This window comes from Rhinopithecus roxellana, chromosome 10, assembly GCF_007565055.1.
Source record: "Rhinopithecus roxellana isolate Shanxi Qingling chromosome 10, ASM756505v1, whole genome shotgun sequence".
NCBI lineage: Eukaryota > Metazoa > Chordata > Mammalia > Primates > Cercopithecidae > Rhinopithecus > Rhinopithecus roxellana.
Window position 1 is genome coordinate 8361621 of NC_044558.1, and position 26685 is coordinate 8388305.

The 26685-nt window shown below is 46.0% G+C and overlaps 1 protein-coding gene and 1 long non-coding RNA gene across 7 annotated transcripts in view; one reads left to right on the forward strand and one right to left on the reverse strand.

The window, feature by feature from the left end:
• Positions 1–6564: 6564 nt before the first annotated feature.
• On the reverse strand, positions 6565–25264 carry LOC115899926. Of its 2 annotated transcripts, none has more exons than XR_004059539.1 (3): positions 25184–25264; positions 23941–24179; positions 6565–6604 (listed from the first exon to the last, which is right to left on the reverse strand). It is a non-coding gene; the product is annotated as an uncharacterized LOC115899926 (long non-coding RNA). The 2 variants fall into 2 exon arrangements; XR_004059538.1 differs by lacking the exon at positions 6565–6604 and adding an exon at positions 22761–22806.
• Positions 24190–26685, forward strand: part of ERC1 (ELKS/RAB6-interacting/CAST family member 1) — a 540835-nt gene continuing 538339 nt past the window's right edge. For 3 of the 5 annotated variants that reach the window (XM_010363554.2, XM_010363555.2, XM_010363556.2), the window contains exon 1: positions 25423–25639. The gene's annotated coding sequence lies outside the window, so the exon portion shown is untranslated. Of the gene's footprint in view, positions 24209–25422; positions 25640–26685 lie in introns of those variants that run through there. The other 2 variants (XM_030938664.1, XM_030938663.1) reach the window with 2 other exon arrangements.

Here is a 26685-nt window from a genome sequence, read left to right on the forward strand (position 1 = left end):
TTCACACATAGTAGAAATTCAATAAATATTTGTTGAATAAATAAAGAATTGGTGAGTGTATACACACACACACACACACACACACACACACACACACACACACACAGAGTCAGCTCTCCGTATCCGTGACTTCTGCATCCATGGATTCAACCAACTGGAGATAAAAAATATTTGGACAAGAAAATGGATGGCTGCATCTGTACTGAACATGTATAGACTTTTTTTTCTTGGCATTATTCCCTAAACAATACAGTATAACAATATACATAGCATTTACTTTGTATTAGATATTACAATCATCTAGAGGTGATTTAAAGTATACAGGAGGATGTACGTAGTTTATATGTAAATACTATGCCATTTCGTATCAGTAACTGTATCTGCAGATTTTGGTTTTGGAAGGGGGTGCCGGAACCAATCCACCACAGATACTGAGGAACAACTATATATATTTGCATCCCAGGAACACCAGTCAAAGAATTATTTAACATTCTCACAATAAGAACTGATTCATACCAAAAGTATAATAGTCAACAATTTTATTTAGATGAGACTTTGGTGGGGCTGCACTAATTGTATTATATTTGTCATATAAATTATATGAAATAGACATTTGACTTATTTTATTATATATGTAATCACAATTTATTACATTTGACCATAGTTGTTTTTATTACAAGAATTTTAGGCTAGGCATGGTGGCTCAAGCCTGTAATTCCAACACCTTGGGAGGCTGAGGGAGGAAGATCACTTGAGCCCAAAAGTTTGAGACCAGCCTGGGCAACATAGGGAGCCCCTGTCTCTACAAAAATAAAATTTAAAGATTAGCCAGGCGTGCTGTCATGCTCCTGCAGTCCCAGCTACATGGGAGGCTGAGGTGGGAGGATCTCTTGAGCCCAGGAGTTGAGGCTGCAGGGAGCTATGATCACACCACTGCACTCCAGCCTGGGCAACAGAGCAAGATCCTGACTCTTAAAAAAAAAAAAGATTTTAGTATGTGTGTACAATATTAAGAGTGAAGTACAAAATCTGGGAAAAGTAAAATGAAGAAACTATGTAAAGAGGTTTATCAGACAGCATTCTATATATACTGGTGATAACTTAATTCAGGAATTCTTGCTTCCGTTCTGTTGACAGACTTTGCGTCAGTGTGAAGTAAGACACATTGTCTTCATATATCCCACTCCATTTCTGGTGATATAATCATAATTTAGGGCTGGGTGCAGTGACTCATGCCTGTAATCCCAGCATTTTGGGAGGCCGAGGTCGGCGGATCACCTGAGGTCAGGAGTTCGAGATTAGCCTGTACAACATGGCGAAACCCTGTTTCTACTAAAAATACAAAAACTAGCTGGGTGTGGTGGCGGGTGCCTGTAATCCCAGCTACCTGGGTGGTGCAGGGGAGTGCTGAGGCAGGGGAATTGCTTGAACCCAGGAGGCAGAGGTTGCAGTAAGTCGAGATGGCACCAGAATAAGCCTTTGTCTCAAAAAAAAAAAAAAAAAAAAAAGTCGTAATTCAGTCCTAGTCACATTCCTTTTGGGATTGTTTTATTATCTCATTTTGCTGATGAGGGTGGTTACTGGATTTTTATGTAGCACAATCTTTGGCAGTCAAGAAGCTATCCATAGTTTAAAATAAAAAACAAAATACTAATAACCAAAAATAAAGGAACATTTCTTTTTACCAAAAGACTTCCTAAGATTCTTTTTCCAGTTTGAAAGTTTGGCCTATTAGGAATGGTGTTTGGCAAAGATAATGTCTTAAAATGACAACTGGAAAGAACAGTAAGAAATTAGGACAGTGAAACATGGATTTAGAAAGGCAACTGGGAGAGGGCATTTGGGAGGAGGTGGTTACAAATGGTTATTCAGAATGGCATTTGGGAATCAGTAGGTGGTTCATGAGACAAGGAGGTATCTGAAGAAAGTGAACTGACAACTGAGCTATTTTGTGTAGGGTATCATAGCAAACAACATTATATTAAGTACTTTTCTCATCAATAACCAAAGCCAGGTACATCCCTTGCTGAGACTTTGAACCAAATATATACGTAGAGAGAGAGAGAGAGACAGGCAATAAATCGATACTTGATAGTGTTATATAGTAGCTGTTTCTAAGAGTCTTTGCATATGCAAAGATAAAATACAGATAATCTATCTGCAAAATATAGATTTTGAAATCTGAGCAGCAAGCTCCTTTGGTTGGAGAAGAAAAGGAACTTGTATGTCTTTACTTTCATTGGGGCCTAATATTTCCTTTGGGGTGACTATGATGCAACCAATATAAATGTTCATTTAATCAACCTTTTGCTTTTTTTCATATTATTAGAGGATACAGAAAACATTGTGGGGAAGGGCATGGATGGTATTTTTTTTTTTTTTTAAAGACAGTCATTGAGCCAGAAAAGACTGCCTTTTCCTCTACTGTGAGAATTATATAACTAAGATATAAAGATAAGCTAATATATAGGACTTAGAATTGTGAACTGGGAAGGCAGGTATTGCACTTAACGAAGGAAAATAAGCAGCAGTGTGCAGAGTGGGGTTAGTAAGTTCACCTTTGGTTACAGGCAGCCATGGTCAGATCACAGCCAAAAAGATGAATAAACCTGAGAAAGCCTTTGTGTAAGATTTTAGTTTTTTAAATACTTTAAAAAATATTACATTATTTATTCAAAAGTATGATTATTGGTTGTAAATAAATATGGAAAAATAATAAATTTTGCTAGTTTTTCCTATAAAATTCGTGAAAAAGTTTAAAAGTACAATGCTTAACAAGAACATCATGTAACTCGTATGATACTCTCTACATATTGCTTTGTTTTTGAAAGCTATTTGGTAATTTTTATTAAAAGCTAAAAACACCTTTACCTTTTGATTCAATAATCTCATTTTGGGAGTAGGTAGGGGGAATTAATCACATAATATGGAAGGAATAAGCACAAATCTTGGGGCAACCCTAATACTCAATATTGTTTATTTATGTATTCATTCAGCAAATGTTTTTCAAGTGCCTATTACGTTCCAAGCACTGGGGTGAAACAGGTAATACAAGAAAGTCTTTTCTCTCATGGAACTTATATTTCAGTGGGGGAGACTGAAAATAAGCAAGCATAGCATATGTGTGTGTGTGTGTGTGTGTGTGTGTATACATACATATATAGTATACCAGGTGGAGAAAAATAAAACAGGATATGGGGACAGAAAGTGCATGAGGAAATGGCTGTTTCACATAGGGGCACCAGGGAAGGCTCAGGGATGGTGACATCTGAGACCTGAAGGAAGTAAGGAAGCAAGCCTTGAGGCAACCTGGCAGAAAACTGTGCCCTTGAGGTGGGGGCACACCTGGCACGGTTGGGGGAACAGTAGGGAAATTGGGGCAACTGGAGCAGAATGAGCTAGGAGACTAGCAGATGAGGTCAAAGAGTCAATGAGGGGCCAAATTTTGTAGGACATTATAGGCCATCCTAAGAATTTGGATTTTACTCTGAGTGAGACTGGAAGCCATCGGAGAATTTTGCACAAGAAAGTGACAGAATATAACCTAGCTTTTAAATCAATGGGGGAAAGGGGAAGAAAACACAAAAACCAGTTAGGAATTTTTTTTTTTTTTTGAGACAGAGTCTCGCTCTGTCACCCAGGCTGGAGTGCAGTGGTGCGATCTTAGCTCACTGCAAGCTCTGCCTTCTGGATTCACGCCTTTCTCCTGCCTCAGCCTCCCGAGTAGCTGGGACTACAGGTGCCCACCACCATGCCCGGCTAATTTTTTTGTATTTTTAGTAGAGACGGGGTTTCACCGTGTTAGCCAGGCTGGTCTCGATCTCCTGACCTCGTGATCCGCCCTCCTCGGCCTCCCAAAGTGCTGGGATTACAGGCGTGAGCCACCATGCCTGGCCAGAAACTTTAAATAATACAGGCAAGAAATGTTGGTGGATTGGGTCAGTGTAGTAATGATACAGGTGATGAAAGTAGTTGAATTTTGAACATAATCTGAAGGTAGATCTGACAGGATTTTTTTTTTTTTTTTTTTTTTAAGACACAGTCTGGCTCTGTCGCCCAGGCTGGAGTGCAGTGGTACGATCTCGGTTCATTGCAATCTCCACCTCCCAGGCTCAAGAGATCCTCCTGCCCCGGCCTCCCGAGTAGCTGGGACTACAGGCATGTGCCACCATGCCCAGCTAAATTTTGTATTTTTTGTAGAGACAGGGGTCTCACCATGTTATGCAGACTGATCTCAAACCCCTGGGCTCAAGTGATCTGTCCGCCTTGACCTCCCAAAATGTTGGGATTACAGGCATGAGCCACCAAGCCCGGTCCTCCTTTTTTTTTTTTTTTTTTAAAGAAATATGGTCTCGGCCGGGCGCGGTGGCTCAAGCCTGTAATCCCAGCACTTTGGGAGGCCGAGACGGGCGGATCACGAGGTCAGGAGATCGAGACCATCCTGGCTAATACGGTGAAACCCCGTCTCTACTAAAAAATACAAAAAACTAGCCGGGCATGGTGGTGGGCGCCTGTAGTCCCAGCTACTGGGGAGGCTGAGACAGGAGAATGGCGTGAACCCGGGAGGCGGAGCTTGCAGTGAGCTGAGAGCTGGCCACTGCACTCCAGCCTGGGCGGCAGAGCAAGACTCCGTCTCAAAAAAAAAAAAAAAAAAAAAAAAAGAAATATGGTCTCGCTGTCGCCCAGGCTAGAGTGCAGTGGTGTGATCATAGCTTTCTGTAGCCTCAACTCCTGGGCTCAACTGATCCTCCACCTCAGCTTCTCGAGTAACTGGGGACCACAGGCACGCACTACCACACTTGGCTTATTTATTTATTTTGTGAGATGGATTCTTGCCATATTGCCCAGGCTGTCAACAGGATTTATTAATAAACTGAATGTGAAACGTGAGAGAGAGGAAATTAAGGAGGACTCTAATATTTGGTCTGAGTAACCGGACAAATAGAGTTGCCATCTACTGAGATGGGGAAGATGTGGGAAGGGCAGGTTTGGGAGTAGAAATCAGAAGTGCATTTTGAATGCGTGACTTCCAATGCCTGTTAGACGGCAGTAGCAGCAAATTGGTGCCTTGGCCATATTCCTTGCCTGTGCCACATCAATGCACTATGGACAGCCTGATCTCCAACTGCCAGCACCTCGATTTCTTGGCCTGAGGACTTTGCTCAAACGAAGACAGTCATGAAAACAAGACAAAAGAACACATAAAAGGCAGGTTTTTTCCTTCTCTAATAAGAGGGAGGCTCATGCAGAGAAACTCTCTGCCCTTCCTTGTTCCCAGCTTTCTGCCTTGAATGCCTTTGAGAATGTGATGACTGGTGGTGTGGCAAACAACAGGGGAGTCCAAGGGACTTGAAGAGGGGCCAACTCAGAGCCCTGGAGCTGTAGAAAGGAACCAGTTTTAGCAGCTGCTCACCTCTGCAGTGCCTGCTCTGTGAGAGAAATAAAGGCTTCTTGTTGAAGCCTCTGTAAATCAGTATTCTCCTCCTTGCAGCTGAAAGCATTCCCGATTCACTGCTCAATAACAATAGTAACTAACCTCAGCAAGTACTCACTACGCACTAAGGAAGTGACGGCCTGTGCTACTCTAAGCATTTCACATGTATTTTCTCATTTAATCCTTATAATAACTTTACAAGTAAGTTACTGTTATTATCTCCACATTAGATAAGAAAATTGAGGCATGGAGAGTTTACGTCATAGTATGAACCTAGGCAGTCTTACTCCACAGTCCTGACCCTAACTACTCTGCTATACTGCCTTCCAATCAATACCTGTGGTTATGGTAGTCCCCTGCCTTATGTGCAGTTTCAGTGACCCACAGACAACCGTGAGCACAGTAAGAGAGGTGAGTACAGTAAGATATTGTGAGAGGGAGAAACCACATTCATGTAACTTTTATTATAGTATATTGTTATAACCGTTCTATTTCATTATTAGTTGTTGCTAATCTCTTACTCTGCCTAATTTAGAAATTAAACATCATAGGTATGTCTGTATAGGATAAACATAACATATATACAGGGTTTGGTACTATCCATGGTTTCAAGCATCCACGGCGGCGGGGGGGGGGGGGTCTTGGAACTACTGTAGATAATTTCAAGTGGGGGATAAAGATGAGAGGGGACTACCGCAAAGAACTTGACATAAAACTACAACTATAAACCTTCATGTGGCAAATTCTTGTTCAACTACACAACACAAACATTTATGAGGTATCAAAAACTTCAAATGCAGAGGGTAAGACAATATTGTATACGGCTAAACAATGACCAAAAACCACTCTCATATTCCTCTCTCCAATTTTGAATTTAAAATGCTTTAAGAGGGCCAGGCGCGGTGGCTCAAGCCTGTAATCCCAGCACTTTGGGAGGCCGAGACGGGCGGATCACGAGGTCAGGAGATCGAGACCATCCTGGCTAATATGGTGAAACCCCGTCTCTACTAAAAAATACAAAAAACTAGCCGGGCGACGAGGCGGGCGCCTGTAGTCCCAGCTACTGGGGAGGCTGAGACAGGAGAATGGCGTGAACCCGGGAGGCGGACCTTGCAGTGAGCTGAGATGCGGCCACTGCACTCCAGCCTGGGCGACAGAGCGAGACTCCATCTAAAAAAAAAAAAAAAAAAAAAAAAAATGCTTTAAGAGATATTTACAACAAGTTTAGTTATTGTCCACTTATGCAAATAAAACAGGTAATAAAGGAGGATCCAAAACTATTCCTTCACCTATACATCCCAAACCATAAGTAACCAGAAGTGGATGATATCCAGTGGAATTTGGGCATAAGAGAAAGCTGCACAGGAAATAATGTTGACCTCATTTCTCCCATTAGCTCCTGATACATCCTCCTGCTCCCATTTATAGCAAAAATTCTCTAAATAATTGCTAGCACTCACGAACTATCTTTCCACCCATTCCATTCTCTCTTGAATCAATCAAACTTTCAACTCAACCACCCCCAGTAAACTGCTCTTGTCAGGGTACCCAGTCGTCTACATCACTAAAGCCACTGTCAATTCTTTTTTTTTTTTTTTTTTTTTTGAGATGGAGTCTCGCTCTTTCGCCCAGGCTGGAGTGCAGTGGCCGGATCTCAGCTCACTGCAAGCTCCGCCTCCTGGGTTCCCGCCATTCTCCTGCCTCAGCCTCCCGAGAAGCTGGGACTACAGGCGCCGCCACCTCGCCTGGCTAGTTTTTGTATTTTTTAGTAGAGACGGGGTTTCACCGTGTTCACCAGGATGGTCTCAAACTCCTGACCTCGTGATCCGCCCGTCTTGGCCTCCCAAAGTGCTGGGATTACAGGCTTGAGCCACCGCGCCCGGCCAACTGTCAGTTCTTAGCTATCATTATCATCTTACTGGCTCAGCAGCAGAATATGATATAGTTCTGAGTCTCTGTTGCTGGTTCTTTCATTGGTCTCTAAACATTGAAAGCTCCAGTGCTTGGACTTTTAACCCACATTCATACCTCTGGTGTTCTCATCCTGGCCCACAGCTTTGCAATGTTGTAGTGGATTAAAGATAGCCCCAGGGCTGGGCATAGTGGCTCACGTCTGTAATCCTAGCACTTTGGGAGGCTGAGGCGGGTGAATCACAAGGTCAGGAGTTCGAGACCAGCCTGGCCAATATGGTGAAACCTCGTCTCTACCAAAAATACAAAAACATTAGGTGGGTGAGGTGGCGCATGCCTGTAATCCCAGCTACTCGGGAGGCCAAGGCAGGAGAATTGCTTGAATCTGGAGGTGGAGCTTGCAGTGAGCAGAGATCTTGCCACTGCACTCCAGCCTGGGTGACAGAGCGAGACTCCGTCTCAAAAAAAAAAAAAAAAAAAGAAAGCCCCAAACTCTTTGACATACTTCCCAGTGAGAAATGAGGGTCTCTGTTTCCCCCTGGAAGGCTCTGTGACTGCTTTGGCCAGTGGCAGGAATGAAATTGTACCTTCTCTGGGTCTTAAGAAACTAGGAGCTTCTACTTCCTGTCTCTCGGTAGCTCTGAGCAGCCATTAAGGAGCTGAAGAGGCCGTCTGTAGGTACTACGGTCTGCAGGCCCAGCTGAGCCCAGGCTTCCAGTCATCCCTGCCAAGGTGCCAGATATGAGCGTGAATGAGTACTCGGGTGCGTGAATGAGTACTCGGGTGCGTGAATGAGTACTCGGGTGCCTTAGATGAGATCGTCTAGTAGCTGAATACCATGGAGTCACCTCAGGTGATACCATGAGGAACAGAAGAGTTGCCCAGATGACACAGGCTCTAATTCCCAGTCCACAAAATTGTAAGCTACAATAAAATATAGTTGTTTTCAGCCACTAAAGTTTAGGGTAATCTGTCTTCCTGCAGTAGATAACTGAACAAATGACATCTTTTTGATGATGACTCACAAACTGCATGAGCCTCTCCTCTGAATTCCAGATTCGTATCTAACTGCAGTATCTGACATTTCTACTCGCAGACTGTCTCATCTGGGGTTCTTCCAGTAGTCAACTCTGAGACAAGGGTTCGAGCACAAGTAGTTTATTTGGGAGGCGACCCCAGGAAACACTGTTCGCCGTGGGAAGTCTGGGTTGGCTCCATAGTCCTCGATCCTTGTCTTCTTGGGAGAATGAATTTGGCTGAGACAAGTAGATTTAAGGCAGAAACAAGAGTTCATCGAAGCAAAGAAAAGCACACTTGCAAAGAACCAAGCAGGCAAAACTCAAAGATTGAGTACTCTGCCTGATTGCTGGCTCAGGACTCTCATAGATTTGCTATTTTCTGATTTTTTTTCCCCCTATCTCTCCCTCTTGTCCCTCCCCCTCGGCAGGCTGTTGGCTAATTGCTGCATGTGCAATGTCTTGTTAGTATTTGGGAGGGGCACACGTGCCATACTGAAGTTATGTGCATGCTCTCTTAGGGCAGTTTTCCCTTATTGGTCTGGTGCCCCCAGAGGAAGGTCACATATGCATCAAACTCTGCCATTTTGCACCTTACTGTGCTTGCCTGGCCATGTCCCCTGAGGAAGGTCCAACTCCACCATTTTAAGTTCTTACCAAGAAGTTGTTGCCCACAAGCTCAAGATGTCTCCTGTTTATCAGGAAAATTTCCCCTTCCCTTTCACCAGACATTTGCCTGGCAGTGACCTGAGAGTTGTCTGACATTCTTTGGGGCCCTATCCTGCTCATATCTGCCTATTACCTACTCTAACACCACCAGTAGGTAATGGGGAAGTGATTCAGGGAAAGAAAGCAGACAGTAGCGTGTGTTATCAAGCCAGTCACCACTGCACACTGCTTTGGGAGTGTTGGGGAGCTCAGGGAACTAGTGTAACCACGTATTTCAGAGTTATCTCACTCAGAAGGTGAGGGAGCTGGAATATCTGTACACTGACTCTCATCAGTCACTAGCTGAGGGTTGCTCCTGGGAGGGTATTAATTCTCTGCCTTAGATATGGGTTTAGGGAAAAAGCCCTTGAGCAAAGAAATGCAAATCCTGTGAGTGGGACATCAGCTGTGAATGGGACACTGAAATGATCAAGTTGAGTGAATAGGGGCAGAACACCGATATTTGGTACAATGACAGTGACACTGATACTGATTGGTATTTTTAATGATTCCAGGCCAGTTGTCTTATAGAATGTCCCACAGATTGGCTACTGAGGTACAGTTCCCCATGGCCTCGTGTTCCTTCAATCCCTGTGAGCACAGGCACCAACTGTCCTTTTGTTCCGGACTACCTTTCCACAGACATTTAGACAGTGAACAGCTTGGAAGCTAGAGACAATGTCTCCCTTGAGGACAGGTTTGTTTATGATCCAATATAATAATGGCAACGTCTTTAAGACAAAGGCCAGGCAGGGTTGTCTGCAGCACATTAGAAAGACGTGGGCCGCTGGGCGTGGTGACTCACGCCTGTAATGCAAGCACTTTGGGAGGCCGAGCCAGGTGGATCACTTGAGGTCAGGAGTTCGAGACCAGCTTGGCCAACATGGTGAAACCCTGTCTCTACTGAAAATATAAAAATTAGCCAGGCATGGTGGCACACGCCTGTAATCCTAGCTACTCAGGAGGCTGAGGCAGGAGAATCACTTGAACCTGGGAGGCGGAGGTAGATGTGAACTGAGATCGTGCCTTTTTGCACTCCAGCCTGGGCAACAAGAGTGAAACTCCATCTTAAAAAAAAAACACACACACATGGGCCTATAATCCCAGCACTTTGCGGGTGCAAGGTGGGTGGATTCCTTGAACTCAGAAGTTCGAGAGCAGCCTTGGCAACATGGTGAAACCCTGTGTCTACAAAAAAATACAAAAAAAAGAAAATAGTTGGGTGTTGTGGTGCGCACCTGTAGTCCCAGCTATTTGGGAGGCTGAGGCAGGAGGATCACCTGAATACAGAAGGCTGAGGCTGCAGGGAGCAGTGATTGTGCCAATGCACTCCAGCCTGGGACAAAGTGAGACTCTGTCTCAAAACAAAATACCACAAGATTTGGGCTCCCTAAGTTTGGGATTCCTCTCCTATAATTCAACCACAGCATGTATCTGTTGTTCACCGTATCAACTTGTAGGAACTGGGGCTTAGGAAATCAGCACAAGAAAATGATGATGCTTGACTACTGCTGCTGCTGTGAGTGATAAACTATCCTCGGTCTCTAATGCAAGATTCTTCTGTCAGCATCCACTGAGACTGTCAGTATCCATGAAACTGCAGGCTAATCTGTTACCTTGCAAGATCTCAATACTGGACGTGCTCATTGCTACTGGAATTTATTTGCTTCTAGACCTTTCAGTGGACAGAAGTAGGGGGAAAAATCATGAGTTCACACTGATAACTTGGAACTCAATCCAACACTACAAGGGTCTTCTTCACCTTCCCGCAGTCCATATTTGAATTTCTCATTTCTCATAATAACATCAATATGTTTACCCATTTGCTCTACCTTACAATAAAGACAAAATAGTTATAATTACTATACCTTTGATGTCGCCACCGACAAAATCTAAGTAACTTTCAGAATTTGTTTATAGTTTTTTTTTTTTTTTTTTTTTTTTGAGACCGAGTCTTGCACTGTTGCCCAGGCTGGAGTGCAGTGGAGCAATCTCGACTCACTGTAACCTCTGCCTCCCGGGTTCAAGCAATTCTCCTGCCTCAGCCTCGCAAGTAGCTGAGATTACAGGTGCCTGCCACCAGGCCTGGCTAATTTTTCTTTTTTTCTATATTTTTAGTAGACACAAGGTTTCACCATGTTGGTCAGGTTGGTCTCGAACTCCTGACCTTGTGATCCACCTGCCTTGGCCTCCCAAAGTGCTGGAATTACAGGCATGAGCCACCGCGCCCGGCCGTTTGTAGTTCTTAAACTACATACAATTAAGGAGGTGCAGTCAGAATACTATGTTCAAATGTAACTTGAATTAAAATTTTTTCAGTGTGGCTATAGTATCAATTTTATATAACTAGGTTCATTTGCTTCATCATTTTTGAATTAAGTTCTTAAAAATATATAAACCGGCAGGGCGAGGTGGCTCAGGCCCATAATCCTAGCACTTTGGGAGCCCAAGGCGGGCGGATTGCTTGAGCTCAGGAGTTCGAGACCAGTCTGGGCAACACGGTGAAACCCCGTCTCCACTAAAATACAAATGAAATTAGCTGGGCATGGTGGCGTGCACCTGTAGTCGCAGCTACTCAGGAGGCTGAGGGAGGAGAATTGCTGGAACCCAGGAGGTGGTGGTGCACGCCTGTGATCCAAACTACTTGGGAAGCTGAGGCAGGAGAATTGCTTGAACCTGTGAGGCAGAGGTTGCAATGAGCTGAGATTACACCACTGCATTCCAGACTGGGCGACAGAGCTAGACTCCATCTCTTAAAAAAAATATCTATCTATCTATCTATCTATCTATCTATCTATCTATCTATCTATCTATCTATATATATAGATATAGATATATAGAGAGAAATAGAAGCCATGCATAGCATTCAAAATGTAAAACTTTAAAAAAAAAAGGTGTGCTCAGGGAAATCTCATTACCATTCTCATCCATTCCACCCACCCCCACAGGTTAATTGTTATGAACTGAAATTGTGCTCACCCCAAATTTACAGATTTTAGCCCTAACCCCCAGTGTGCCTGTATTTGGAGAAGGGCCTTAAAGAGGTAAGTAAGGTTTAATGATGCGGCCAGGCATGGTGGCTCACGCCTGTAATCCTAGCACTTCAGGAGGCTGAGGTGGGTGGATTGCCTGAGCTTAGGAGTTCAAGAACAACCTAGGCAACATGGTGAAACCCGGTCTCTACTAAAAATACAAAGAATTAGCACAGCATGGTGATGAGCCTGTAATCCCAGCTACTTGAGAGGCTGAAGCATAAGAATTGCTTGAACCTGGGAGGTGGAGGTTGCAGCGAGCCGAGATCGTGCCACTGCACTCCAGCCTGGGCAACAGAGTGAGACTGTATCTCACGAAAAGGAAAAAAAAAAAAAAAGGTTAATTGAGGTTGTAAGAATGGGGCTCTTATCAGATAGGACTGGTGTCCTTGTCAGAAGAAGAGACACCGGAGCACATGTGCTGTCTCTCTCTCTCTCTGTGCATACACAGAGAATATGCCACGTAAGGACACAGTGAGAAGGTGGCTGTCTGCAATCAGGAAGAGAGGCCTCACAATAAACCAAATTGCCAGCACCCTGATCTTGGTCCTTCTAGCCTCTGAAGCCGTGAGAAAATAAACTTCTGTTATTTAAGCCACCCAGTCTCCAGTACTTTATTATGGCAGATCTTGGCCGGGCGTGGTGGCTCACGCCTATAAACCCAGCACTTTGGGAGGTCAAGGTGGGCGGATCACGAGGTCAGGAGATCGAGACTATCCTGGCTAACACGGTGAAACCCCATCTCTACTAAAAATACAAAAAATTGGCCAGGCGTGGTGGCGGGTGCCTGTAGTCCCAGCTACTTGAGAGGCTGAGGCAGGAGAATGACGTGAATCTGGGAGGCGGAGCTTGCAGTGAACCCAGATCGCACCACTGCACTCCAGCCTGGGGGACAGAGCGAGACTCTGTCTCAAAAAAAAAAAAAAAAAAAAGAGTCTTTTTTGTAATTTATTCATGACTTTTTAATTGTCTAGCTATTATGAATAATGCTGCTACAACATTCACGTATAAGTTTGTGTGTGGATACGTGTTTTCCATTTTGTTGGCTATACACCTAGCCATGGAATTGCTGGATCATATGGTAACTCTACATTTAACTTTTCAAGGGACTAGCAGATTGTTTTACAAAGTGGCTACATAATTTTACATTCTCCTCAGCAATCAATGTATGAGTTCCAATTCTTTGTTTTTGAGATGGAGTCTCGCTCTGTCACCCAGGCTGCACGATCTCAGCTCACTGCAACCTCTGCCTCCTGCCTCTCCTGATAGGAGAATCAGAACCTCTGATTCTCCTATCTCAGCCTCCCGAGTAGCTGGGACTACAGGCATGTGCCACCACGCCCGGCTAGTTTTTAGTAGAGATGGGGTTTCACCATGTTGGCCAGGCTGGTCTCGAACTCCTGACCTCAAGTGATCAACCCACCTCGGCCTCCCAAAGTGCTGGCATTACAGTGGTAAGGCACTCAGCCAAATTCCAATTCTTCACACCCTTACCAATACTTGTTATTATCAATGTTTTTGATTTTAGTCATCATAGTGGGTATGATGTGATACCTCATTTTTTTTTTTTTTTTGAGACAAGGTCTCAATTTGCCACCCAGGCTGGAGTGCAGTGGCACAATTTCAGCACACTGCAGCCTTGACCTACCTGGCTCAAAGGATCCTTCCACCTCAGCCTCCGAAATAGCTGGGACTACAGGCATGTGCCACCACACCTAATTTTTGTATTTTCTCATAGAGATGGGGCTTTGCTACAATGCCCAGGCTGGTCATTGTGGTTTTGATTTGCATTTCCTTATTGAGTCATGATGTTGAGCATCTTTTCAATGTGCTTATTGGCTATTTGTATATCTTTGGAAAAATCTCTCTTCAGACCCTTTACCCATTTTTAAATGGGGCTGCCTTTTTGCTGTTCAGTTTTAAGAGTTATTTATATAGTATACTGCTGGGCACGGTGGCTCACGCCTGTAATCCCAGCACTCTGGGCGGCGGGTGGATCACGAGGTCAGGAGTTTGAGACCAGCCTGGCCAACATGATGAAACTCTGTCTCAGGGCCAGGCGTGGTGGCTCATGCCTGTAATCCCAGCACTTTGGGAGGCCGAGGCAGGTGGATCATGAGGTCAGAAGATTGAGACCATCCTGGCTAACACGGTGAAACCCTGTCTCTACTAAAAATACAAAAAATTAGCCAGGTGTGGTGGCGGGCGCCTGTAGTAGTCCCAGCTACTCGGGAGGCTGAGGCAGGAGAATGGCATGAACTCGGGAGGCGGAGGTTGCAGTGAGCCGAGATCGCGCCACTGCACTCCAGCCTGGGCGACAGAGCGAGACTCCGTCTCAAAAAAAAAAAAAAAGAAAAGAAACCCCGTCTCTATTAAAAATACAAAAATTTGCTGGGCTTGGTGGCGGGCACCTGTAATCCCATCTACACGGGAGGCTGAGGCAAGGAAAACTGCTTGAACCCATGAGGTGGAGGTTGCAGTGAGCCGAGATTGCGCCATTGCACTCCAGCCTGGGCAACAGGTTCACTGCAACCTCCGCCTCCTGGGTTCAAGCAATTCTCCTGCTTCAGCCTCTTGAGTAGCTGGCAGTACAGGCATGTGCCACCATGCCACTGCGCCCAGGTGCCTTTTCATTTTCTTGACAGTGTCTATATTCGTCGGCTAGGGCTGCCATACCAAAATCCCACAGACTGGGTATGACCTCACTGGGGATTAGGACTTCCACATGAGTTTTCGGGGAACACAATTCAATCCATAATATTCTATCCACTGGACACCCAAAATTCATGTCCTTCTTACATACAAAATGCATTTACCCTGACCCCGACAGTCGCATAAGTCTTAACTCATTTCAGCATCAACTCTAAGTCCAAAGGCTCATTTAAATATGATGTAAATCATAGCTAGGTGCGGTAGCTCACACCTGTAATCTGAGCATTCTGGGAGGCTGCGGTGGGCAGACAGCTTGAGGTCAGCAGTTCAAGGCCAGCCTGGGCAACATGGTGAAACCCCATCTCTACCAAAAAAAAAAAAAAAAAATCAGCCAGGTGTGGGGGTAAGTGGCTGTAGTCCCAGCTACTCGGGAGGCTGAGGTGGGAGGATCACTCGAGCCAGGGAGGCGGAGTTTCCAGTGAGTCAAGATTGTGCCACTGCACTTCAGCCTGGGCGACAGAGTGCGACCGTCTCAAAACAACAACTACCACAACCACCACCACCACAATAATAAAAACCCAAAATAAACATTATCTAAATCAGGTGTGGGCGAGACTTGAGATATGAGTCATTCTATGGCAAAGTTCCTTTCTGGCTGTGAATATATGAAATCAGGCCAGTTATGTACTTCCTAAGTATAATAGTGGGACAAGCATAGAACAGACATTCCCATTCCAAAGGCAAAAATTGGAAAGAAGACAGGGACATGGGTCCCAAGCAAGTTCAAAACCTGTAAGACTTTAGCTGGGCATGGTGGTACGCGCCTGTAATCTCAGCTACTCAGGAGGCTGAGGCAAGACAAATGCTTGAACCCTGGAGGCGGAGGTTGCAGTGAGCTGAAATTGAGCCACTGCACTTTAGCCTGGGCAACAGAGTGAGTGAGACTCTGTCTCAATAAATAAAATAAAATAAACCTATAAAGACAAATTCTGCTGAACTTTAAGGCTCAAGAATTGTCTTTGGCTTGGCACTCTGCCCTCCTGGCCCAGTGGATTAGCAAGCTTGCCTTCTAGGGCCAGTGGGGAGGCAGCATCACCACGTTGGCCCTATCGGTCCTGGGTAGCAGTCATGCTTCTGAGGCACTGGATGGCAGCAGCTGGACTCTCTCGAACTGAGGAGACATCTTAGCTCCCCAGACCTGTATCTTCTGGGCCTGCAGTTCGAATGGCAGCCCTGTTGCTAAATAAATCTCCTTTGGGATCAGTCTTCCCTTTTCTTCAAGGGTAACGTGTGTTCACAGCCAGATAACTCTGTTGCCTCATCCCTTAGGATCCCAGAAGTACGACAGCCTTCTTTCCTTCTGTCCTATCTGTGTCTCCTTTAGTCCCAGACGACAGTGTTTACGCTGGTATAATCTCATCTCTCTTCCTGGTTTGTGCTGAGAAAGCTGAATAAATTTGTAAATTGCACCTATAATCTCTCTGAAATGCTGAGAATTTTTCAAATCTTCAAGTTGTTTTTGCTTACTAATTCCCTCAGTTTATCTTTCTTCCCACATTGTACTAAAGCAACTACAAGAAGCTAGGCCATACCTTCAACAGTTTGGTTAGAAATCTCCTCAGCTAAATAACCAAAGTTATCACTCTGAACCTGCACTTTCCACAAAACACTAGAACACCATTTGGCCAAATTCTTTGTGGAAGAAAGGATGGCCTTTCCTGCACTTTCCAATAATGTGTTCCTAATTTCCATCTGAGACCTCACCAGAATCACCTTTATTTCTTTCTCCTACCAACAATTTCTTCAAGACAATCTAGACTTTTCATTTTTTATTTTTTGTGGGGGGAGACAGGGTCTCGTTCTGTCACACAGGCTGGAGTGCAGTGGTGGGATCAGGGCTCATTCAGCCTGGACCTCCCAGGCTCGAGTGATCCTCCCACCTCAGCTCCAGCCCCTACAAACCCCCTGCCCTGAGGAGCTAGCACTACAGGCGTGCACCGCCATGCCTGCTAATTTTTGTTCTGTTTTGAGACAGAGTCTCACTCCGTCATGCAGGCCGGAATGCAGTGGTGTGATCCTGGCTCACTGCAACCTCCACTTCCTGGGTTCAAGCGATTCTCCTGCCTCAGCCTCCTGAGTAGTTGGGGTTACAGGTATGTGCCACCAGGCCCGGATAATTTTTGTATTTTTAGTGGAGACAAGGTTTCACATGTTGGCCAGGCTGGTCTCGAACTCTTGATTTCAAGTAATCTACCCGCCTCAGCCTCCCACAGTGCTGAGATTACAGGTGTGAGCAGCTGCACACAGCTCAATCTAGGCTTTTTCTAGCACGCACCTCAAAACTCTCACTCTCTACCCATGATCCGGTTCCTGAGTTACTTCCACATTTAGAAAGTATTTACTAGAGCAGCACTCCACTTCTTGGTATAAAAATCTACATTATTCTGCTAAGGACACCGTAACAAAGTAATACAGCTTGGGTGGTTTAAACAACAGAAACTTATTTGCCATAGTTGTGGAACCCGGAAGTCCAAGATCAAGGTGTCAGCAAGTTGGTTTTCCTGAAGCCCTTCCCCCAGGCTTGCAGATGGCCATATCTTTTCTTTTCTTTTCTCTTTTTTTTTTTTTGAGACGGGAGTTTCCCTTGTCGCCCAGGCTGGAGAGCAATGGCACAATCTCGGCTCACTGGAACCTCTGCCTCCCAGATTCAAGTGATGATTCTCCTGTCTTGGCCTCTTGAGTAGCTGGGAATACAGGTGCCCGCCACAATGCCAAGCTAATTTTTGTATTTTTAGTAGAGACAGGGTTTCTCCACGTTGGCCAGGCTGGTCTTGAACTCCTGACCTCAGGTGATCCACCTGCCTTGGCCTCCCAAAGTGCTGGGATTACAGGCATGAGCCACCACAATCAGCCGGCCAAATCTTCTTGGATCCTCACATGACCTTTTATCTGATGTGTGTCCCTGGTATCTCTTCCTCTTCTTACAAGGACACCAGTCCTACTGGATTAGATACCATTCTTATGACTTATTTAACTTTCATTACCTCTTTAGGGGCTCATCTCCAACTATAGTCACACTGCAAGTTAGGGCTTCAACATATGAATTTTGGAGGAACATAATTCAGTCTTTAACAGGGTAATGGATGCAGACAAGTTTTAAAATATTTATTTATTGTGGTAAAATGTAAATAACACTATTTTAACTATTTTTTAGTGTATAGTTCTGTGGCATTAAGTACATTCATAATCATCTGCAGCCATCACCCTTATCTTCTCCAGAAATGGTTCTTCTTCCCAAACCGAAACTCTGTACCCATTAAACACTCCCTCTTCCTCCTCCCCCATCCTCTGGCAGCCACCATTACGATTTCTGTCTCTTATGTTTTTTTTTTTTTTTTTGAGACTGAGTTTCGCCCTTTTGCCCAGGCTGGAGCCAAGTTGGGCAATCTCGGCTCACTGCAACCTCTGCCTCCCAGGTTCAAGCAATTTTCCTGCCTCAGCCTCCCGAGTAGCTGGGTTTACAGGTACCTGCCACCAGGCCCAGCTAATTTTTTTGTATTGTTAGTAGAGATGGGGTTTCGCCATATTGGCCAGGCTGGTCTTGAACTCCTGACCTCAGGTGATCCACCCGCCTCAGGCTCCCAAAGTGCTAGAATTACATGCATGAGCCACCGTACCTGGTCCTGTCTCTATAAATTTGACTACTTTAGGTACCTCATATTAATATAATCATATCTATATTTTCATGATTGGCATATATTACTTGGTGTAATTTCTGACATGTAGCATGTCAGAATTTCCTTCTTTTTTAAGGCTGAATAACACACACACACACACACACACACACACACAAATATATATATATATTTTGAGATGGAGTCTTGCTCTGTCGCCCAGGCTGGAGTGCAGTGGCGCAATCTCAGCTCATTGCAAGCTCTGCCTCCCGGGTTCACGCCATTCTTCTGTCTCAGCCTCCCGAGTAGCTGGCACTACAGGTGCCCACCACCACGCCCAGCTTATTTTATTTTATTTTACTTTATTTTGAGACAGAGTCTCGCTCTGTCACCCAGGCTGGAGTGCAGTGGCCCAATCTCAGCTCACTGCATGCTCCGCCTCCCGGGTTCACACCATTCTCCGCGTCAGCCTCCAGAGTAGCTGGGACTACAGGCGCCAGCCGCCACAGCCGGCTAATTTTTTGTATTTTTCAGCAGAGATGGGGTTTCACTGTGTTAGCCAGGATGGTCTCGATCTCTTGAATTCGTGATCCACCCGCCTTGGCCTCCCAAAGTGCTGGGAGTACAGGTGTGAGCCACCACGCCTGGCCACACCCGGCTAATTTGTTGTATTTTTAGTAGAGATGGGGTTTCACTGTTAGCCAGGATGATCTCGATCTCCTGACCTCGTGATCTGCCCGCCTTGGCCTCCCAAAGTGCTGGGATTACAGGCGTGAGCCACCACGCCCGGCCAATACAAAAGTTCTATATTTTGTTGAAGTCCAATTAGTTTTATTTTTTTGGAGACAGGATCTTGGTCTGTCACCCAGGCATAAAGTACACTGGCACAATCATGGTTCACTACAGCCTTGATCTGCTGGGCTCGAGGAATCCTTCTGTATCAACCTCACAAGTAGCTAGGACTACAGGTGCGTGCCAACATGTCCAGCTAATCTTTTAAATTTTTTGCAGACATGGGGTGTCTCTTTATGTTGCTCAGGCTGGTCTTGAATCCTGGGCTCAAGTGATCCTCCTGCCTTGGCCCCACCAAAGTGCTGAGATTACAGGCATGAAGCCACTGCACCTGGTCTCAATTTTTTTGTTACTTGTCCTTTGGTCTCACAGCTAAGAAACTATTGCCTAATCCAAAGTCATGAAGATTTATACCTATATTTTCTTCAATGAATATTTTAGCTTTAGCTTTACATTTAGGTTTTTGATTCATTTTGAACTAATTTTCATATATGTGACGTATGGGTTGAACTTCCTTCTTTTGCATGTGATATACAACTGTTCAAGCACCACTTTTTAAAAAAATTTATTTATTTATTTATTTGGAGATGGGAGTCTTGCTGTGTCGCCCAGGCTAGGGTGCAATGGCACAATTTTGGCTCACTGCAACCTCCAGCTCCCGGGTTCAAGCGCTTCTCCTGCCTCAGCCTCCTGAGTAGTTAGGATTACAGGTACCCACCACCATGCCCAACTAATTTTTGTAATTTTTGTAGTTCACTATCTTGGGCAGGCTGGTCTTGAACTCCTAACCTGGTGATCCACCCACCTCAGCCTCCCAAAGTGCTGGATTATAGGCCTGAGCTAACACACCCAGCCTTTTTTGTTGTTGTTGTTGTTTTGAGATGGAGTTTCGCTCTTGTTGCCCAGGACGGAGTGCAATGGCGCAATCTTGGCTCACTGCAACCTCCGCCTCCCAGGTTCAAGTGATTCTCCTGTCTCAGCCTCCAGAGTAGCTGAGATTACAGGCATGTGCCACCACATCTGGCTAATTTTGTATTTTTAGTAGAGATGGGGTTTCTCCATGTTGATCAGGCTGGTCTTGAATTCCCGATCTCAGGTGATCCACCTGCCTCGGCCTCCCAAAGTGCTGGGATTACAGGTGTGAGTCACCAGACCTGGCCTTGTTTTTAAAATAGAGGCAGGCTCTCCTTACGTTGCCCAGGTTGGCTTTGAACTCCTGGGCTCAAGCAATCCTTCTGCTTCCCAAAGTGCTGGAATTACAGGAGTGAGCCACCACATCCAGCCTGCTTTCACTTTTGAGACAGGGTCTCACTCTGTTGCCCAGGCTGGAGAGCGGTACCATTATAGTGCATTGCAGCCTTGAACTCCTGGGCTCAAGGGATCCTCCTGCCTTAGCCTCCTAAGAAGCTAAGGCCTGCAGGTGTGTGCCACCATTCCCGGCTAATTTTTTAATTTTTTTTGTAGAGACAGGGTCTTGCTGTGCTGCCTGGGGTGGTCTCTGACTCCTGTCCTCAAGTGATCTTCCGGTCTTGGCCTCCAAAAGTGTTGGGATTACAGATGTGAGCTACTGTGCCTGGCCTAAACTGTTCTAATGATAGCAAGACTATCTATGCTTCAGTAATAGGTTGGGTGTAAAAGTTGAAACCCTTAAAAGCAGCAGCTTCTCTGCTTTTTTTTTTTTAATCATAGTAACTAACTGTTCTGTTTAATTTTCTCTTTTCCAGGAGTTTTCTCTCTCAGAACTCCTCTCCTTCTGTTCCAATCTAACTTAGCTCCTGGGACTTCCCTTTACTGTTTTCCTGAATTGTATCTAGTGATTACTGGATGTTGTCAGATACCCTGATTTCTCCCTCATTTTGCTTGAGCACACGTTTAAGTAACTCTTTTTTAAAATTTATTTTTATTTTTTGAGACGGAGTTTTGCTCATTGTCCAGGCTGGAGTGCAGTGGCACAATCTCGGCTCACTGAAACCTCCACCTCCCAGGTTCAAGCGATTCTCCTGCCTCGGCCTCCTGAGTAGCTGGGATTACAGGCGCCTGCTACCATGCCAGGCTAATTTTTGTAGTTTTAGTAGAGACGAGGTTTCACCATGTTGGCCAGGCTGGTCTTAAACTCCTGACATCGTGATCCACCCGCCTCAGTCTCCCAAAGTGCTGGGATTACAGGCATGAGCCACCATGCCTGGCCCGCCAGTTTGATTTTTGTTCTTTTATGAGCTCCTTTTTTTCCTCTTTGGAAACTTAGAATCTTCTTTATATTTAGAGTTTAAACATTTCTCACGGTTGAATTTTTTTTTTTCTTCTAGTTCTGTACTAGTGGATTCCTTCAGTTCTAGGAAATTTTCTTGCATTATTTTTTCAATAATTTTCTGTCCTTCATTTATTTTGTTTTCTCTTCCTCACATAATATTAGCCCTGTTGAATTGATTATCTTGTTTTCTCTCATAATTTCCACCTTTTTATATATTTATTTATTTATTTATTTTTTTACTGAGACAGGGTCTGGCTCTGTTGCCCAGGCTGGAGTACAGTGATGTTATTTCAGCTCACTGCAACCTTGCAACCTCTGCCTCCTGGGCTTAGGCCATCCTCCCACCTCATTCACCTGAGTAGCTGGGATTACAGGCATACGCCACCACACTTGGCTTATTTTTTTATTCTTATTTTTTGTAGAGATAGGGTTTTGCCATGTTGCCCAGGCTGGTCTTAAACTCCTGGGCTGATCTGCCTGCCTTGGCCTCCTAAAGTGTTGGGATTACATACGCGAGCCACAGCACCCAGCCCTATTTTCTTTTTTTGAAATAAGGTCTCTTGCTCCGTCACCCAGACTGGGGTGCAGGCTCCTAACTGTTGGGATTACAGGCCCACTGCACCCGGCCCTATTTTCTTTTTCTTTTCTTTTTTGAAGTCAGGTCTCTTGCTCTGTCACCCAGGCTGGGGTGCAGCACCACCATCGTGGCTCACGGCTCCCTTGACCTCCCAGGATCAGGCAATACTCCCACCCCGGCCTCCTGAGTAGCCAGTACCACAGGTGCACATCACCAGACCCGGTTAAGTTTTAAAACAGTTTTTACAGAGACAGGGTCTCACTATGTTGCCCAGGCTCCTTCTATTTTCTTTAAAAGTTCACTGACTTTATCTTTCAATGTTTTAATTAAATTTATAATTTGGCAATTTATTTTAAATTTCAAGATCTACTTTTAAACCTTGGATTGTTACTTCATCTGAGTATGCTAGTATACTAATTAAGTTTTCCTTTCTACATTCTCTGAGGTTTCTGTTTATCTCCCCCACACTCCATGTTGGAGACTTCTCTTAAAAATCTAATAACGCTTAGTTGTCTGTTCATACATAAGATGAGGCAGTTGGAATGCTGATGGGGAGTCTTGTGAACTTGGGAGGTGTCTTAGTCCATTTTATGTTGCTATAAAGGCATGCCTGCGGCTGGGTAATTTATAAAGAAAACGGGTTTATTTAGCTCACAATTCTGCAGGCTGTACAAGAAGCAAGGCACCAGCATCTGCTCAGTTCTGGTAAGGGTTTTCGTGCTGCATCAAAACATGGCGGAGAAGGTCAAGGAAAAGTGTCTGTGCACACGCAAAGAGAAATCAAACCCGAGGTGAGTCCTGGCTTTACAACCAACCACTCTCGAAGGAACAAATCCATTCTCCTGATAACCAATGTAGTTTCGCAAGTGTGAGAATTCACTACTGCAAGAATGACACCAAGTCCTTCATGAAGAATCTGCCCCCATGACTCACACACCTCCCATCAGGACCCACTTCCCAATACTATCACTCGGGTAATCAAACTTCAACATCGATGTGGTCGAGACAAAAATACCTCATCCAAACCACAGCAGGAAGTTCCTGCCAACTTGCCCAACTTCACTTTACAGTGGGTGGGTAGGAAATCAGCTATTGTGCTAGGATAAAGAATGCTTTACTCTTAGGCCATTCAATACTCAGCCCAAATCTCCCCAGATTATCAGAATACTTAATTTTAGCCTGGGATAAATGCCTAGATATTATATCTGAGACAGAGGGAGAGTTCTGCTCTTCCTCATATAGACCTTTATTTAGTCTCCCTGTTCTCAACCCTGCTTCTCACTCTTGCTCTGTCTTGTAGGTATCTCCAAATCTCGGTCTCCCTCAAGCAGTTCTGGGCTGACAGGCCCCCCTTCCTTTCTGCAGCACCCTCTACACCCATTCCACATTATGGTTTTCTTCATTTTATTTTGTCAGACCACACTTACTTTTCACATGTCGAATTGAAAAACAATTATCTTCCGATGGCCCCCTTCTCCTTTTCTATTTTGTATCATTTTTATTTATCATCATTTTATGGGGTCTCAGGAAGAAGAGGTAGTAAATACATGTGCTCGGTTAGCTAGCTTTAACAAAAAATCCTAAATGTAGGTTTTAAAAAAGATATCTGGAGCAGGGTAGGAAATAATAATTGTTGCCAGTGTGGTGGCAAAAAATAAAAAATAAAAATCTGAATCTGTGTTAGGACGGTATTTCTGTGTATAACATAGCACTTAGCAACTTAACTCTCCAGATCCACAAATTTTAAGGACACGATGTATCTCAGACACCTACTTCAAACCTCACTTTACAGTTAAGACCACAAGTAGAATGATTTGCCTGAGGCCACACAAGTAGACAGTGGGAGAATGAGAATAGAAAGATCTATTGACTCCCAGTTCAATTTTTTCTTACCTTACCACACTGCTAGGGAGTTAACAAGATGGGCAGATCACGAGTCAGATGAGAAAAGTCAAAGGATGACTTTTCCTGGGTAAATAGCCGGATGTCCAAGAAATGAAATGCTGGTCTGGCAGCACATCGTCTAACAGTTGGTAGTCATATGTGGGAAGTACTGAAGGGAGATATGACAGCAGGCCCAGGAACTGCAGTGATCCAAGTGCATGTCGATCCTGGGAGGGAACAATTACAGTCTGGGCAGGATGAAAAACAGTAGAAACTGGTGAGTGAATGAATGTGAACGCAGAGGAGCGACTGGAATTTGTTAGTGGGTTATGAGGCAGTGGTTAATTACGGTGGTTAATTACGGTGGCGGAGGTAAGTAGGAGTAAAATGATCGCTTTTAACTCCTTTTAAGGACACCGAGAATTATTTTAATAAACACTGGAAGGCTGGGAATAAATATAATTCACACCATTCTCACTTTCTTGGTTTAGAATAGCTTATCTACATCCTGAAATTAATGGCTGTAGCTACCCTCTGCATGGCTCCAAAAAAAAAAAAAAAAAAAAACCCAAACCGGCTGCGAGTGTGCACGAGAAAATCGTGTTGCACCAGGCCCCAGGCGCCCGCCGACTCGCCTAGCTGTCGGAGGCCAAATAAACAGCTCCCGAAGCCGCGTTTGGCACAGCGCAGGGTCGGAACGTGGACACTAATTTCCGCCCACGCTCCCCGCGTCCTGGCCGGATCACCACAGAACACGACGTCCATTGCTGGGGTCCTCGGCGATGCCCGTGTGCGCAGCCCCGCGAGTCTCAGGTCAGATGACCACTAATTTCGCGGCCACGTTCCGCCAAGCTAAGGGGCAAAAAACCAGCTTTCGTGGAACGAAGCGTGCCCCCAGCCGCCAGGGTCGGTCCCAGCGCTGCTCCCGCGGCGCTCGGCGGCCCCGGGCGTGGGTAACGGGCCACGAAAAGAAGGGGGTGGGGCGCCACTTAGGTTCGGGAAGACGCCAAGCGGCTCCTCGGGCTTCCAGCGCCCGGGCTTCCAGCGTCCACTTCCTACGGCAAGCAGGAAGAGACAAGCGCCGCCCTGCGCTCGCGGAGCCGACCCCGGCTCTCCCCTCCCGGGGCCGCAGGGGTCATGTATGTGAGTGTGTGTGAGTGTGTGTAGGCAGGGACGCTCCGCGCCCATCGCTCTGTTTCGGTGCTGATCCACCGCCGTGGCGCCGAATTTCCCCCGCTTCCCAGTTCCTCACCCGCGTGCCTCGGAAGGCGCCCGGAGGCCCCCCGGCCGCCGCGTCACGCTCCCGGGAGGCTGAGGGAAAGGGAGGCAGCCGGGCCGGGAGCGCGGGGAGGCGCGCGGCGCCCCGCGGCGGGGCTGGGGGCGGGGCTAGGTGTCTCGCGCAGGGGGCGGGGCGCGGTGACGTCGCGGGCGCCCGGGCCGTGCTGTGGCGGCGGCGGCGGTAGTGGCGGCGGCGGTAGTGGCGGCGGCGGTAGTGGCGGCGGCGGCGCCCGGGCGGCAGCGGCGGCAGCAGCGGCAGCCCTGAGAAGGGTGAGACGGCCGCGACGGCGGGGGCAGTGCGCAAGTCGCGCGGGACCCAGAGCTTCCCCCCTGTCGCTAGCCCTGAGGCTTTCGCCTTTCCTACCCAGCTTCTTGCTCACGGCCCGGGCTGGGCTGGGCGACGCGCCCCCGGGGAGGGGCGGAGCTGTAGGTGAGGCTTTGCGACCCCCTCCCCCTCCTGGCCAGCCCGGGGGATGGGGAGGGGCGGGCCCCACCCAGACCACGGCGCCCACCCGCGGGCTCCACCCAGCCGGGCTCCGGGATTGGGCGGGAGCCGAGGCGGTCGATGTGGGGATCCTGGGGCGGGAGGTCGGGAACTGGGGTCTGGGTCTCTGGGCACTTGGGGAGCGGAGGGTGGGAGGCTTAGGACTAGTGAAGCTGCGGACGAGGTAGTGGGGAGACGGAGAAATTGGGGAGCCATGAGGTTGGGGTGCGGTCAGGGTGTATCTTTGGGTTAGGTGAGTGATGTAAAATGCTGAAGATGATTCTTTTCTTTTTGATGAAATGCTGAGATAAAAGATGAAGTGTTATATTTCAAAAGGACGATCAGCTGTGCATGTTACCTTTGAGGCAGTCAGAGAACCGATTTTATTGCACTAGATCTGTCACGTTTCTACTTAAGAGTTCGATTCTTTTTCTTCTGGCGGGGTGGGTGGGGGTTCGGAGAGGGAAGGTGCTTTGGCTCAGGTAAACTGTGAGTGTGGATGGATCTGAAAGTTTTACACCCAAGAAGAGGGAGATCTTCGGTTTAGACAACTCCGTTCTGGCAGCCACCATTTGGGTCGCATTACTCTTAGCTCCTTCAAGGTGGTGTCTTCCAGGTTTTTTTTTCCCCCATGCCTAAAAGATCTCTTTATACCACCCTTTTACAGGCTTTATCCTGGCCCCTTGAGAGAAGGCCCCAGACTCAAGTGGTTGCTTTGGAAGGCACGTTTCTGAAAAATAGTTGCAGGTGGTTGTGGTTGACTGCTTTGGGTGGATAAAGTGAACAATTGGAACAGTTCTGTTGGAGCTAATTATGTGAAAAATGCTGAAATGTTTTAAAATACAACCGTCTTTTACACCGTGTTGCTCAGTAGACCTTGACTTTTAGACATTTTGTGTTCAGTGCTAAATTGTTGAAATTTTATTTCTCATTCGCAGTTACACTTCTTGCGGTCTTTATTAAAACACTTTAAAATGAAATGAAACTTTTTT